The following is a 13,041-nucleotide window of genomic DNA, read 5'->3' as shown; positions in this document are numbered from 1 at the left end:
AAAATTGTAAAATAAGGATACAGTTGATGTACTACCTAGCATACACAACATGTATCGACCTAATTTGAAAATGAGGATGCCGAATGAACTGTAATGAAGATTTAAAAGTAGAATAACAGTAATTGGAAACTACCACATTCCCTTAACAGTGATAATGGGGTTCAGAGAACTGTAAGATTTCCAAGTGATTTTATGTTTGTGTTTGCAGTAGGAGCTTTGAAACATTGTCACCCATTTTGTGGCATCCGGGCTTATTAGCAAAATGTTAAAGAATCTCTTGTTACTTTTAGTTTATAAACACCAGGTTTTGTTGACAGTCCATTAACAAGTTACTAATAGCCTTTATTCATAAGTAGAAATAAATGGGATGTCAGTCACTCATAAAATGGATGAAAGTTGGATTAATATACCAAGAGGATTCTTTAAATTCATACCTTGAGAATCATGGGCCTACAAGATTGAGAAGGAAGAGGAGAAGGTAGAAAACAGCCACAGGCTAGCAAGAAGAGGCCTCGGTGCTATAGCCTTTGGCGCTAGGTGTGAAATTTTAAAAAATGTGTGTCTTCTATGACTTTACGCAAAATCTGTTATGTGGGTCTTCACTATGTGTATGCAGATGTTTATAATAGTAGCTCTAATACTGTTGATAGAATTACTGCTTATGTGATCAGTCCTATTGACAGAATTATTTGTTACATGAGTAACAACAACTGATTCTTCTAGGAATTGTTTTTCTGTATGTTGGATGGAGTAGACCTTTGTAATTGAGAAGGCAGTTAAATCCTTTATGAAATTATTTTGTGCTGAGATTTTTGTTGATTCTTTTTGGTGTCTGCATTATTTAGTATCTCTGTTGTTCAGGAATTTTTCAACATAACTAAGATGCAGTAAAAGCTAAGCTCTAAACATCATTTTCATCAGAATAATCTTAATTGTGAAATTTAGTCTCTGTCTCTATCCCTTTGTTTCTCTGTCTTTTTCTCTGTGTGAGAGGTTTTATTACACAAAAACTTAAAATGTTTTAATCCCTGTTTCCTAATAGTCATGATAATTTTGACTCTTAATCTCTCACCAAAATATATCACATTCTCTTAAGCTTTATTAGTTAAGTCTGACCAGTTAGTTTCAACTTCTGGCCTTTGTTTTCTCTTTTGAAATACCTTGGGTAAAAAATACCACTAAAAAAACAAGCCTCATAAGCACCATTTGTAAATTAGTGGAAATGATCCTATAAATCCAGGTGAAAGATAGCAGGGTAATTTGAAAAGCTTCAAAAATACAGTGGGACTGGAAGGAAGCCTGGAAGAAATAGATGCTGATGGAGGCTGATCGGCTGCGCACAAGTTAGCAACATAGTGTGGTCCTGTGAAAAGAATGCTGCCCAGCAGCAGTCACTGTCGACTAGTATTCTTGATATACCCGGTGCCATTTAGATCCTCATTATTAGTGACGTGACTTTTACCTATTGTTCAGTATGCACAAGTGCAATCAAGGTTTTGCAGAAAAGAGCTCCTTTAGTGGGGCTCGCTATATGCCAGATTCTGTACTAAGCACTTTATTCTCACCTTATATAATTTCCATCACAACCTTATGTAGTAGATGGTAGTTCCCAGATGAGAAGCTAAGACTAAAACGTTAAGACCACACTGCCTTTCATTGCCCTTTTCATCATAACCAAAGAAAACTTTAGAGCTTTGAGAATATGATCTCAACTTAGGGGGTTGTAAAGAAACTTGGTAGAGTCAGAAAAACATGAGTGGAATACAAGAAGCTGTATTATGGCGAAGTAACACACTAACGTGTAAATAATTGTTGGTGTCTGGGAAATATAGACTGGTAGAAGGGAGGGAAACTAGGGGTGTTGACTTGAGTAGTTAAATTGCAAAAAAGACACTCTTCTTAAGCTAGTTTAAAATGAGGATATTGGTGGAAAATACAGGGTTTCTCTTGGAGACAAAGGAGGGAGCATTCAATTGGACTTCATGAAGGAGCAAGACCAGGATTCTTTTCAAGTATCTCTGTGGAGGCTTATTTCTCTTTCTCTGGTACTTCTGTTTCACATTTCTTTTCTCCTTCAGACTGATAACTCTTTGCTTCTGTGTCCATGATGAAAAATGGCTGCCCCTTCTCTGCCCTGACTTGTCTTTTGTCTTTCTAGCACCCGTGCTCAACACAGGCTGACATTTGTGTTCATATCTTAAATACTCAGGAAAGAGATTAAACCCGGTTTTGAGTCCAGGTATCCGTTTACCGGGACTTTGGCCACTGACTATTCAGCAGAAATTGCTGGTACATTGTAAGGAAAATATTAATAGAGCAGATGAAATTTCTGATACGATAGCTTCAGTCAGGAAACAGGTAGCATGGAGATTGTAGAAACTCCCCATTAAATCTGGTATTAATATTTGAGGGACAGTGCAAAGAGAGGGCAAATTCAGGGGCGTAGTTTATTAGGAATTTGGGAGCCCTGGGGTGAGAGAGGATGGGGATCTGGGAACTGCAGTGAAAACCCAGGCATTAGGTGGTGCTTGAAGTTTGGCAAGTAGAAAAGATACTTTCAAACCACCCTATTTTTGGCTGGGAGTGTAAATATGATGGACTTAATTGCAGTGGCCAGCTCTGGTTGTAGCCCTCAGTGTAACTCATTGCATAACACCTATTTGGTACCTACCTGCTGATAAGATCTGAGGCTGTCCAGGCTCTCTTGCATTAGCCGTGATTGGCTCTGGGGCTGGTTCAGATCGTATATACACATAGATGGTACTCCCACAGGTACAGCTTTTCAAAGTGGGAACTGAAGATATGTCTTTGTATTCAAGTTTCTGTATTGTTGCCTTTGGAATTTGAAAACCATTCCAGTAGTCCAGAGTGACTTTCCTCCTCTGTCTTCCTCAGGAAGTTTTTCCTCCCAGGTGTATTTTGGGATTGAGTTATATTTGAGCAGTTTGTTATGGCACTTGGGTCTAATTCCAGGAAAAGAGACTTGATTTCAAGCTAACTGGCTTCATCAAGATTAGGGTTTTATTACTTGTGAGATTTGTGAAAACATAGGAAGAGATTCATTTCTGTCATAAGTGAGTGAAAAGGTGAACGAAGCTTGTCCCCAAGAAAAGCAACTATAAAGCTGAATAAAACTATCAACAACCACCACCACCATAGGCTTATAACAAATTGAGAAGTAATCAGCCAACTTACCATAGGTCATGTTTATTGAATATGCCTTGCAGAATATACATTGTTTTCAAGTACACATGGAACTGTTTCTAAGAGTATCCTGGGGCATAAAATAATTCGGATAAAGTGAAGGTTAAAAAGCCCTAACTGATCATCTGAGTAGACACAGGAAAAACATTTGGCAAAATTCAGTACTCATTCATGATAAAATCTCCCAACAAACTGGGAGTAGAAGGCAGCTTCCACAGCTTCACTAGGGACATCTATGAAGAGCCTAAAGCTAATAATACTTAATTGGTGAAATACAAATGTCTTTCCCGTAAGACTGGGAATAAGGTAGGTAACAATGTGCTCTTACTACCTCTTTTCATCATTCGCTGGAGATTCTAGCTAGTGCAGTAAGGTGAGGGTTAGGGAGGAATGCATCTAAATTGGAAAGGATTAAAATTGTTTTTGTTCATAGATGACATAATCCTATGTTTAATCCTTAATTCACAAAAAAAGCCCCAAAACAAATAGAGTTAATTTAGTTTAGCAAGGTTACAGGATACCAGATCAATATACCAAAATCTGTTGTATTTTCATAACTATCAACAATCTAAAAAATGAAAGTGAGAAAATAATTCCATTCATGATTACATCAAAAGAATAAAATACTTAAGATTAAAATTAACAAAAGAAGTGTAAAATATGTACACTAAAAACTAAAATATTTCTGTGGGAGGTTTAAAAGATCTAAATAAATAAGAGAGGCTTCCCAGGTGGCACAGTGGTAAATCCACCTGCCAGTGCAGAAGATGCAATTTGATCTCTGGGTACGGAAGATCGCCTGGAGAAGGGATGGCAACCTACTCCAGTATTCTTGCCTGGAAAATCCCATGGACAAAGGAGCTAGGCAGGCTACAGTCTATGGGATCACAAGGAATCAGACATGACTGAGCATGCAAACATAGAGTGTGGCTCTGATGGACTGTCTAGGCTGGTGACACTTAAGACACAGAAAAATGCCTGCGTTCAGACCCGAGTTACAGGTTAATAACCTCAGCTAGACAACTTGCAAATATGTGCTTCTGATTAACAAGTACGTGAGAGTTTGGGGAGTGAGGGAATCTTATCTGCTGCAAGTAGGGATAACTCATGGGGTAGAGCCATCAACAACCAGATGCATTGGGCGGTACTGCTCTGTGCTGTTTGCAGCACGTTTCCCGCTGTGTTCCCTCTGAGGCCTCGCAGCAATCCTGTGAAGGTAGGAGAGGTGTCTTTAGTCTCTGTAGGTACAAGTCGAAAGTACGGCTTAAGATGCGATTCACTTGTCCAAGAGCACAGAACCGTGGGGGAGTTGGGATAAAAGCAGAGTTTCTGTCTCCACACGATCCCAAACCATCTGTTTCTTTTTTAACTGTACTGTTTTGCCTCAACTCTTTAATGTCGTCCCTCAGTATCCACAGGGAGTTGATTCCAGGACCCTCCCTGAACACTAGAATCTGAGGATGTTCCAATCCCTTCTAGAAAATGGTGTAGTATGGTTGGTCTTCCATATCTTAGATATGGAGGACCCACTGTACTGGGAAGAGAAGAAAAAGGGGTGTGTGATTTTGACTGATTGCATGTATTTTTCAGTAGGTTTACTTAGTCTGAAGAGTAGGAGGAAAGTTGGGCTATAGTGTAAATTCAGAGGTTCTATAGCAAGTATAATCTTGCTGATATCTGGTGGATACTAAAATTATACCTGTGTTGAAACTGTAGTTCGTGGCACAGATGCTTGAAGGTATCCTGTGCTTACTTCAGGGAGCTTCCTAAGTTATAAATGTTAATTGTGCCATAAGTCATAAAGGAACTCATTTGGCATCCATTTATTGAGTGTTTATTCCATGACAGGCCCCTTTCAAGATTTGAGATCACAAGGTCCAGTTAGATCCTATTGAGATACAGCCTCAGTAGGGGAGGAATACAGAAGCAGGCTGGAATGTGCTTTGTCATTTTCATTCTCTGGAGCTGATGTGTCTGCCCTCCAAGGTGACCACTTAAGCCATGGACCCGGTGCCCTTTACATTCTACTAACCCTGTAGCTGCGCTTTCTGCAGGTACTCTTTCTTAATAAAAATAGTCCGTCTTTTCTTCCTTTCCCACTGTGGATTCTTCCATATGCTTTTCAGCCAAACGTAGGTAGATCTTGCATCTAAAAGAAATCTGTGCTTTTTAAAAAAAGACATTCAAGTAAATTTTATTAATTATTGAAATATTGCATATTTATTGTTAAACACTTCGAAGGCATAGATGAGTTATAAATAATAAACGTAAAAATCACCTTTATTCTACAGCTTAAGAGATTTCAACTGTTAACCCTTTTCCTTCTAGCTGTTTACTTCCTATCGACCAGTGCACAATTGGCACATATACACACAAGTACGAACACACACACACAGACACACACATACATACACAAGATGTTAGCATTCTGTTGTGGTAGGCTCTGTGTGAAATGTTTTATATGTATTCTTATTCCTCAAGTAGCCCTTTGAAGTAAATACTATTAGCATATCTCATGTTTACATGCATGTGTGCTAAGTCACTTCAGTCATGTCTGACTCTTTGTGACCTATGGACTGTAGCCTGCCAGGATCCTCGGTCCATGGGATTCTCCAGGCAAGAACACGAGTGGGTTGCCATACCCTCCTCCAGGGGATCGTCCCAACCCAAGGATTGAACCCGTGTCTCTTACATCTCCTGTATTGGCAGGCAGGTTCTTTACTACTAGTGCCATCTGGGAATCTGACCCCTGTTTACAGATGACATATTTAAAGAGGGTAAGTGACTTATTCAGGTTCTCATAGTTGATAAGTAATGGAGCTGAAGTTTTCCCTCTCATTTATCCTAAGGACTTCACCACTCCTTTCCAGAAATCTATTTTCATCCGTGACTGTCACTCTAAAATTCTACTCTATAAGAATATTGCTAATTTTTCAAAGTTCCTGCCTTCTTCTCCAACCTTGTCTCAGGACCTCTTCTGTGTGCATCAGCCACACTTTCTGTTTCTTGAAAGCACTATGCTCCTATGCTCCTGAACCTATGCCACCTGTTCCCTCTGCTTGGAATAGTCACCGTACCCAGGTAATTATATTTCACCCAGGTAATTATACTTATCCTTCAAGTCTTAACTTACACATCATTTCCTTGAGGTCACTTTCTGGACCTTTCTAACCCCTAAGGCTGACTTGGTCTCTTATTTGCTCCCATAGTACTTTGTTTTTATCATTTGCAAAACTTTTCACCATTGGAAAGATTTGTTCATTAGACCGTGGTTTGCCACTTTCACTCTGTGCTTTTGTTCCCTTTGTGTCTCCAGGCTTCTCTTGCAGTCCAGGTACATGGTAGATGTCCAATAAAAATTTGTTACCTATGTTTTTCTTTCTGTGCTTGGCTCATTTACTCTCAACTCCATGCTTGTAAATCACAAATTTGAATCCTCTGTTCAAAAAATGAACTCCTCTTCCTTCTAGTCTGAAGTTGCTCATTTCTTAGTGTACTCCAGGTTCCTATTATAGTCTAGAAAGTTTGGCATCATTCTTGGCTCCTCATGATTTTTTCTGTTTGAGCCAGTTCCTTGGAAGGTGGCTCATGTCCTTTGAACTGGAAAGATAGCCATATCATTTTAAGTGAAAGAAGGTTACGGAGAATTATATATAACTTGTGATATTTTCTCTAAACAGAAATACATGTATTTTAAATCTCTCAGAGACGTCTGGAAAGATAATACACTGAGTAGAATGATTGAGGGGACCAACTGGTGGACCTTAGTTTTCTCTCTCCTGTAGAATTTTCAGTGACTCTGTAGGACAAAAAAAAAAATTCCTATTTGAAAAACAAAAAGCAACCTAAACCAACAGTTTAAATGCCTTTTTGAGATATCCTTTTCATTCTGTCTATTTCTGCTGCTTCACTTTCAGCTTAGCTCTTTTGTGCAACAGATTTCTATTTCTTCTTGTCTCTTTCAGAGTCTTTTCCCTTTCTCCTGCTTCATCTGCTTAGTGAATCTTCCCAAAGTCATGCTTTCATTATTGCCTTTCACAGCTCAACACTTCAAGTGGCTCCCTATAGCACCAGTTTTAAACTTTTCTGCCTGGCTCGCAAGGCTGTCTATAATTTATCCTTTTATTTTTTCAGTGCTGCTCTTCATGACACCTTAACATAGTCTCTGAACCATTTTCCTCTTGTCCCCTATATATGCTGCATGTTTTCTCTGTTGCAGATATTTACTTACAAGTCTCATCTGCAGGAAACACCCTCAGACTCACATAATTGTCTTTCTTCCTGTGTGTGGGTGTGCTCAGTTGTGTCCAGCTCTTTGTGTTGCTCTTTTGGTGCTGTTGCAGGAGGAGATGATCGCATGTCCTTCTACTCCACCATCTTGAACCAGAAGATACTTGTCCCTTATTACATGTAGTCATCTAATCTTTTTTAAACCTGAAAATGTTATTTATAAGCCACTAAATTCACTTCAAAACCCACTGAAGGGGCATCCTGAACTTTGAAAGCTATATAGGGGAGAAATCTGAGGCTCAGAGAGGTTATGATTTGTCCAGTGTTACATAGCAAGGAAGTATCAGAGCTGGTAGTTAAACCATTCTAAAGCCTTACTTGTTACATTGTATACCTTTTCTAGTGATGATAAAGTTCAGTGAATCTGAACAAAAATAAAACACATTAAATAACCTTTAATAATGATTATGTGTGTGTGTGCTCAGTCTCTTCACGATCTTGTGGACTGCAGCCTGCCAGGCTTCTCTTTCCTTGGGATTCTCTAGGCAAGGATAGTGGAGTGAGTTGTCATGCCCTTCTCTAGAGGATCTTCCCGGCCCAAGGATTGAACCCGTGTCTCCTGCATTGGCAGATGGATTCTTTACTTCTAGTGCCGCCTGGGAAGCCCCTCCCTTCCTGAAGCACTTGGTTTTATCCAATAAAAACTAATAGAGGATTTTAGTGACTAAAATATGCAATTTTTTCATTGGCATATGTAAAGACAATTGATTTTCTGGGTAAATAAATAGCATGCTTGTTTAGTTGTACATTTTTCAAAGAACACGTCAGACCTTCTAACATTTTCAGAAACTTTGGAAATAATTGATGAAAGTAAATGCCTATAAAATGCATGGCATCCTGAAAAACAGCAGTATGTGAATTACCTCTTATGTGACCATCAGTATGAAAGAAAGAAAACTTTGATTTCTAAGAAGGCATCATGGGAAGGACTGCTAAATCTGAATTTAACTTTGTTCATTCATTAGGTTTTTTAGGTAGGTTTTAGTTTTTGAGAGCTCATAAATATATCTATTTGTATAAAATATCAGACACAATTTAATGTGTTTGGTTGCCACAACATGGTGCAAAGTTGTATTTACTCTGAAAAGAGATACTCAATAGCAACATAAATATACCTTTCCTGTACTCAGAAGACCAGTGGCAGTATCAACTGGCAGCATAGAAGTTTGGGCAATAGTTGAAAAGTGGATGACATGAAGTGTGGTGGTTGGAAGCCGATGTTAAGTTGGTGGGCTTGGCTTTGCTTCACACCAGCTTTCCATGGGGCAAAATACCTGGTGAACGTGTTATAATAAAATACAGATTATAGGACCCTACTTCTGATCTGGAGTAGAACTTAGGCATTTGCATTTTTAAAAGAAACTATAGATGATTCTGATACACAGCCAGTTCTAGGAAACATTGGCCTGAACCTCATATTTTTCCTGAAATTTTTCTAGTTTCTTTTGGCTTTGAGTTTTCTTTTTAGTTCTTGTCTCAATACATTTGCATTTCTCCTTACTTCCTACCCATAGGGGGGAAAATTTCAGAAGGCTGAGCTGACAAGCCTCTTCTCCTACTGCCTTATTTTATTTGACCACCACCACTACCATGAGAATCTATCTCAGACTTAAGTGTATGATGAATTATTCATGACCAAAGTGCTTGTTTTCCTGTCATTATCATGAAAGATTTAGTAGCTCATCTCATCTCATTTTAAAGGATTCAGAGTTGATCGTACATTTCAATTTTTGTTAAGAGAAATGTGAATCTCCCATCTCACTTGTTTTTTTTCTCTTAACTTGAAGAATGTGGCTTGCAATATTCAGAATGAATGGACCTTATAGTTTTGGCCAAAAGAGAATATTTAAATATATTTGCGGCTTCCCTGATAGCTCAGTGGTAGAGAACCTGCCTGCCAATGCAGGAGACTCAGGTTTGATCCCTGATCCGAGAAGATCCCACATGCTGTGGGACAGCTAAGCCGTGCGCCACAGCTACTGAGCCTATGCTCTGCAACAAGAGAAGCCACATCAATGAGAAGCTCAAGTACTGTGACAGAGAGTAGTCCCCACTTGCCACAGCTAGAGAAGAACCCTTGCACAAAGATTCAGCAACAAAGACCTAGCACAACCAAAAATAATAAATAAAATAATAGAGAATATATATTTGAACAATAATAACCAAGGTATTCCTACTAAGGCATACTACATAGTCATTTAAAAGAATGAATGCAGTATAATAAGATTGTTTTGGAAGGCTGTCTATATTGTATAGCTGAGTGAATAAAGCAGATTATATGGGAGTAAGTTAACTTAAGTGCAGAGTACATCATGAGAAACGCTGGACTGGAAGAAACACAAGGTGGAATCAAGATTGCCAGGAGAAGGCTCCGGCTCATTCCGGCCCGGGGCCGCCCCGTCCCGCCCCGCCCCCGCCGGCCGGGGTGCTCTAAGGTGCCGCGCGGAGACCCTCTGCACCCGTGCGAACATGGCGCTGCGCGTGGTGCGGAGCGTGCGGGCCGCGGTCGGCAGCCTGCGCGCCATCTCGGCACCCAGCGCGCCCTGCTCGCTGCGGCCCTGGGGACTGCGAGTGGGTGCCGTCCGGGCACTGCGCACCGGCCCTGCTCTGCTGTTGGTGCGGAAATTCACAGAAAAACACGAATGGGTAACAACAGAAAATGGTGTTGGAACAGTGGGAATCAGCAATTTTGCACAGGAAGCTTTGGGAGATGTTGTTTACTGTAGTCTGCCTGAAGTTGGGACAAAGTTGAACAAACAAGAGGAGTTTGGTGCTTTGGAAAGTGTGAAAGCTGCTAGTGAACTCTATTCTCCTCTATCAGGAGAAGTAACTGAAATTAATAAAGCTCTAGCAGAAAATCCAGGACTTGTCAACAAGTCGTGTTATGAAGATGGTTGACTGATCAAGATGACGTTCAGTAACCCTTCAGAACTAGATGAACTAATGAGTGAAGAAGCATATGAGAAATACATAAAATCTATTGAGGAGTGAAAATGGAACCCCTAAATAAACTACTTTGAAACAACTTAATCTAGCATAGTTGTCTTAAATTAGTGGTGGATAGATATTTAAAAAGCAACTTTTAGCAAAAGAAACTACTTGTAACAATGTTTCCTGAAGAAAATACCTCTTAACTTTCTAATGACTTCAGATAAACACGGTGCATCTTTTCCACAGCATCCTGTGATTTTTAGGCTAGGCTCCAGTTATAATATTCAGAATTCCTGAAATTATCTCTGGTAAAACTAATTACAAAAATTATGTAATTCAAGGATAACGTGGTTATCTTAAACCTTATATGACACTGTAACTTGCTTACAGCTATCCTTGGATTTGGGTCAAAATTATCTTCCCGCTAGAAATAACTGCCAGTGGAGAAAAGTTTGTTAGTTGTATAGTGTCCAATGAAGAATATTACTATCTTAATTTTGCAATATATTGTGTTTGCTGGTGCTATTTTTATACAGTGAAGTAACAGCCTTGCACGAGAATAAACAATTTAATAATAAAATATTCAACTTCTTAAAAAAAAAAAAGATTGCCAGGAGAAATATCAATAACCTCAGATATGCAGATGATACCACCCTTAGGGCAGAAAGTGAAGAGGAACTAGAAAGCCTCTTGATGGAAGTGAAAGAGGAGAGTGAAAAAGTTGGCTTAAAGCTCAACATTCAGAAAACGAAGATCATGGCATCCAGTCCCATCACTTCATGGGAAATAGATGGGGAAACAGTGTCAGACTTCATTTTTTGGGGCTCCAGAATCACTGCAGATGATGACTGCAGCCATGAAATTGAAAGACACTTACTCCTTGGAAGAAAAGTTATGACCAGTCTAGATAGTATATTCAAAAGCAGAGACATTACTTTGCCAACAAAGGTCCAACAAAGGTCCATCTAGTCAAGGCTATGGTTTTTCCAGTAGTCATTTATGGATGTGAGAGTTGGACTGTGAAGAAAGCTGAGTGCCGAAGAATTGATGCTTTTGAACTGTGGTGTTGGAGAAGACTCTTGAGAGTCCCTTGGACTGCAAGGAGATCCAACCAGTCCATTCTGAAGGAGATCAGCCCTGGGATTTCTTTGGAAGGAATGATGCTAAAGCTGAAACCCCAGTACTTTGACCACCTCATGAGAAGAGTTGACTCATTGGAAAAGACTGTGATGCTGGGAGGGATTGGGGGCAGGAGGAGAAGGGAACGACAGAGGATGAGATGGCTGGAAGGCATCACTGACTCGATGGACATGAATCTGAGTGAACTCCGGGAGTTGGTGATGGACAGGGAGGCCTGGTGTACTGCGATTCATGGGGTCGCAAAGAGTTGGACACGACTGAGCGACTGAACTGAAGTTACAAACAATCCTAGTGGAGGTGATGGAATTGCAGCTGAGCTATTTCAGATCTTAAAAAAGAGTGCTTTAAAGTCCTGCACTCAGTATGTCAGCAAATTTGGAAAATTCAGCAGTGGCCACAGGTCTGGAAAAGGTCAGTTTGCATTCCAATCTCAAAGAAGGGCAGTGCCAAAGAATGTTTAAACTACTGTACAGTTGCCCTCATTTCACACGCTAGCAAGGTTCTGCTCAGAATTCTACAAGCTAGGCTTCAGCAGTGTGTGAACTGAGAAATTCCAGATTGTCAAGCTGGATTTAGAAAACATAGAGGAACTAGAGATCAAGCTGCCAACATTCGTTGGATCATGGGGAAAGCAAGGGAGTTCTAGAAAAATGTCTGCTTCATTGACCATGCTCAAGTCTTTGACTGTGTGGACCATAACAAACTCTTCTTAAAGAGATGGCAGTACCAGACCAGCTTACCTGTTGGCAGGAAGCAACAGAACCAGACATAGAACAGCTGACTGGTTCAAAATTGGGGAAGGAGTATGACAAGGCTATATATTGTCACCCTGCTTATTTAACTTCTGTGAAAAGTACATTATGGAGAATGCCGTGCTGGATGAATCCCTAGTTGGAATCAAGATTGCTGGGAGAAATAACAACCTCAGACTTGCAGATTATATAGCTCTAGTGGCAGAAAGTGAAGAGAAATGAAAGAGCCTCTTGATGAATTTGAAAGAGGAGAGTGAAAAAGCTGACTTGAAACTCAGCATTCAAAAAACTAAGATCATGGCATCCAGTCCCATCACTTCATGGCAAGTAGAAGGAAAAAGTGGAAGCAGTGACAGGTTTTATTTTCTTGGGCTCCAGAATCACGGAGGATAGTGACTGCAGCCATGAAATTAAAAGACGCTTGCTCCTTGGAAGGAAAGCTATGAGAAACCTAGTCAGTGTATTAAAAAGGAGAGACATCACTTTGTCAACAAAGGTCTGTATAGCCAAAGCTATAGTTTCTCCAGTAGTCATATACAGATGTGAGAGTTGGACCCTAAAAAAGGCTGAGCCCTAGAGTATGGATGCCTTTGAACTGTGGTGCTGGAGAAGACTCCTGAAAGTTCCTTGGACTGCAAGGAGATCAAACCAGTGAATCTTAAAGGAAATCAACCCTGAATATTCACTGGAAGAACTAATGCTTAAACTGCCAATTCTTTAGCCA

The 13,041-nt window shown here is 39.9% G+C and overlaps 1 protein-coding gene, 1 long non-coding RNA gene and 1 pseudogene across 4 annotated transcripts in view; 2 read left to right on the top strand and 1 right to left on the bottom strand.

Moving 5' to 3' along the window:
- The window catches only part of NR6A1 (nuclear receptor subfamily 6 group A member 1), a 220,235-nt gene that overhangs the window by 48,190 nt on the left and 159,004 nt on the right, over positions 1-13,041 (top strand). The window lies entirely within an intron of this gene.
- Positions 4,050-13,041, bottom strand: part of LOC108637165 — a 48,432-nt gene continuing 39,440 nt past the window's right edge. Inside the window, exons 3-4 of one of the 2 annotated variants that reach the window (XR_001918856.1) lie at positions 5,237-5,369; positions 4,050-4,412 (exon numbers count right to left, since the gene is read on the bottom strand). This is a non-coding gene — a long non-coding RNA (uncharacterized LOC108637165). Of the gene's footprint in view, positions 5,370-13,041 lie in introns of both variants that reach the window. The other variant, XR_001918855.1, reaches the window with a different exon arrangement.
- LOC108637164 lies at positions 8,966-11,088 on the top strand (annotated as a pseudogene).

The sequence above is a fragment of the Capra hircus genome, chromosome 11 (genome assembly GCF_001704415.2).
Source record: "Capra hircus breed San Clemente chromosome 11, ASM170441v1, whole genome shotgun sequence".
Taxonomy (NCBI): domain Eukaryota; kingdom Metazoa; phylum Chordata; class Mammalia; order Artiodactyla; family Bovidae; genus Capra; species Capra hircus.
This window is presented reverse-complemented; position numbering and strand designations above follow the sequence as displayed.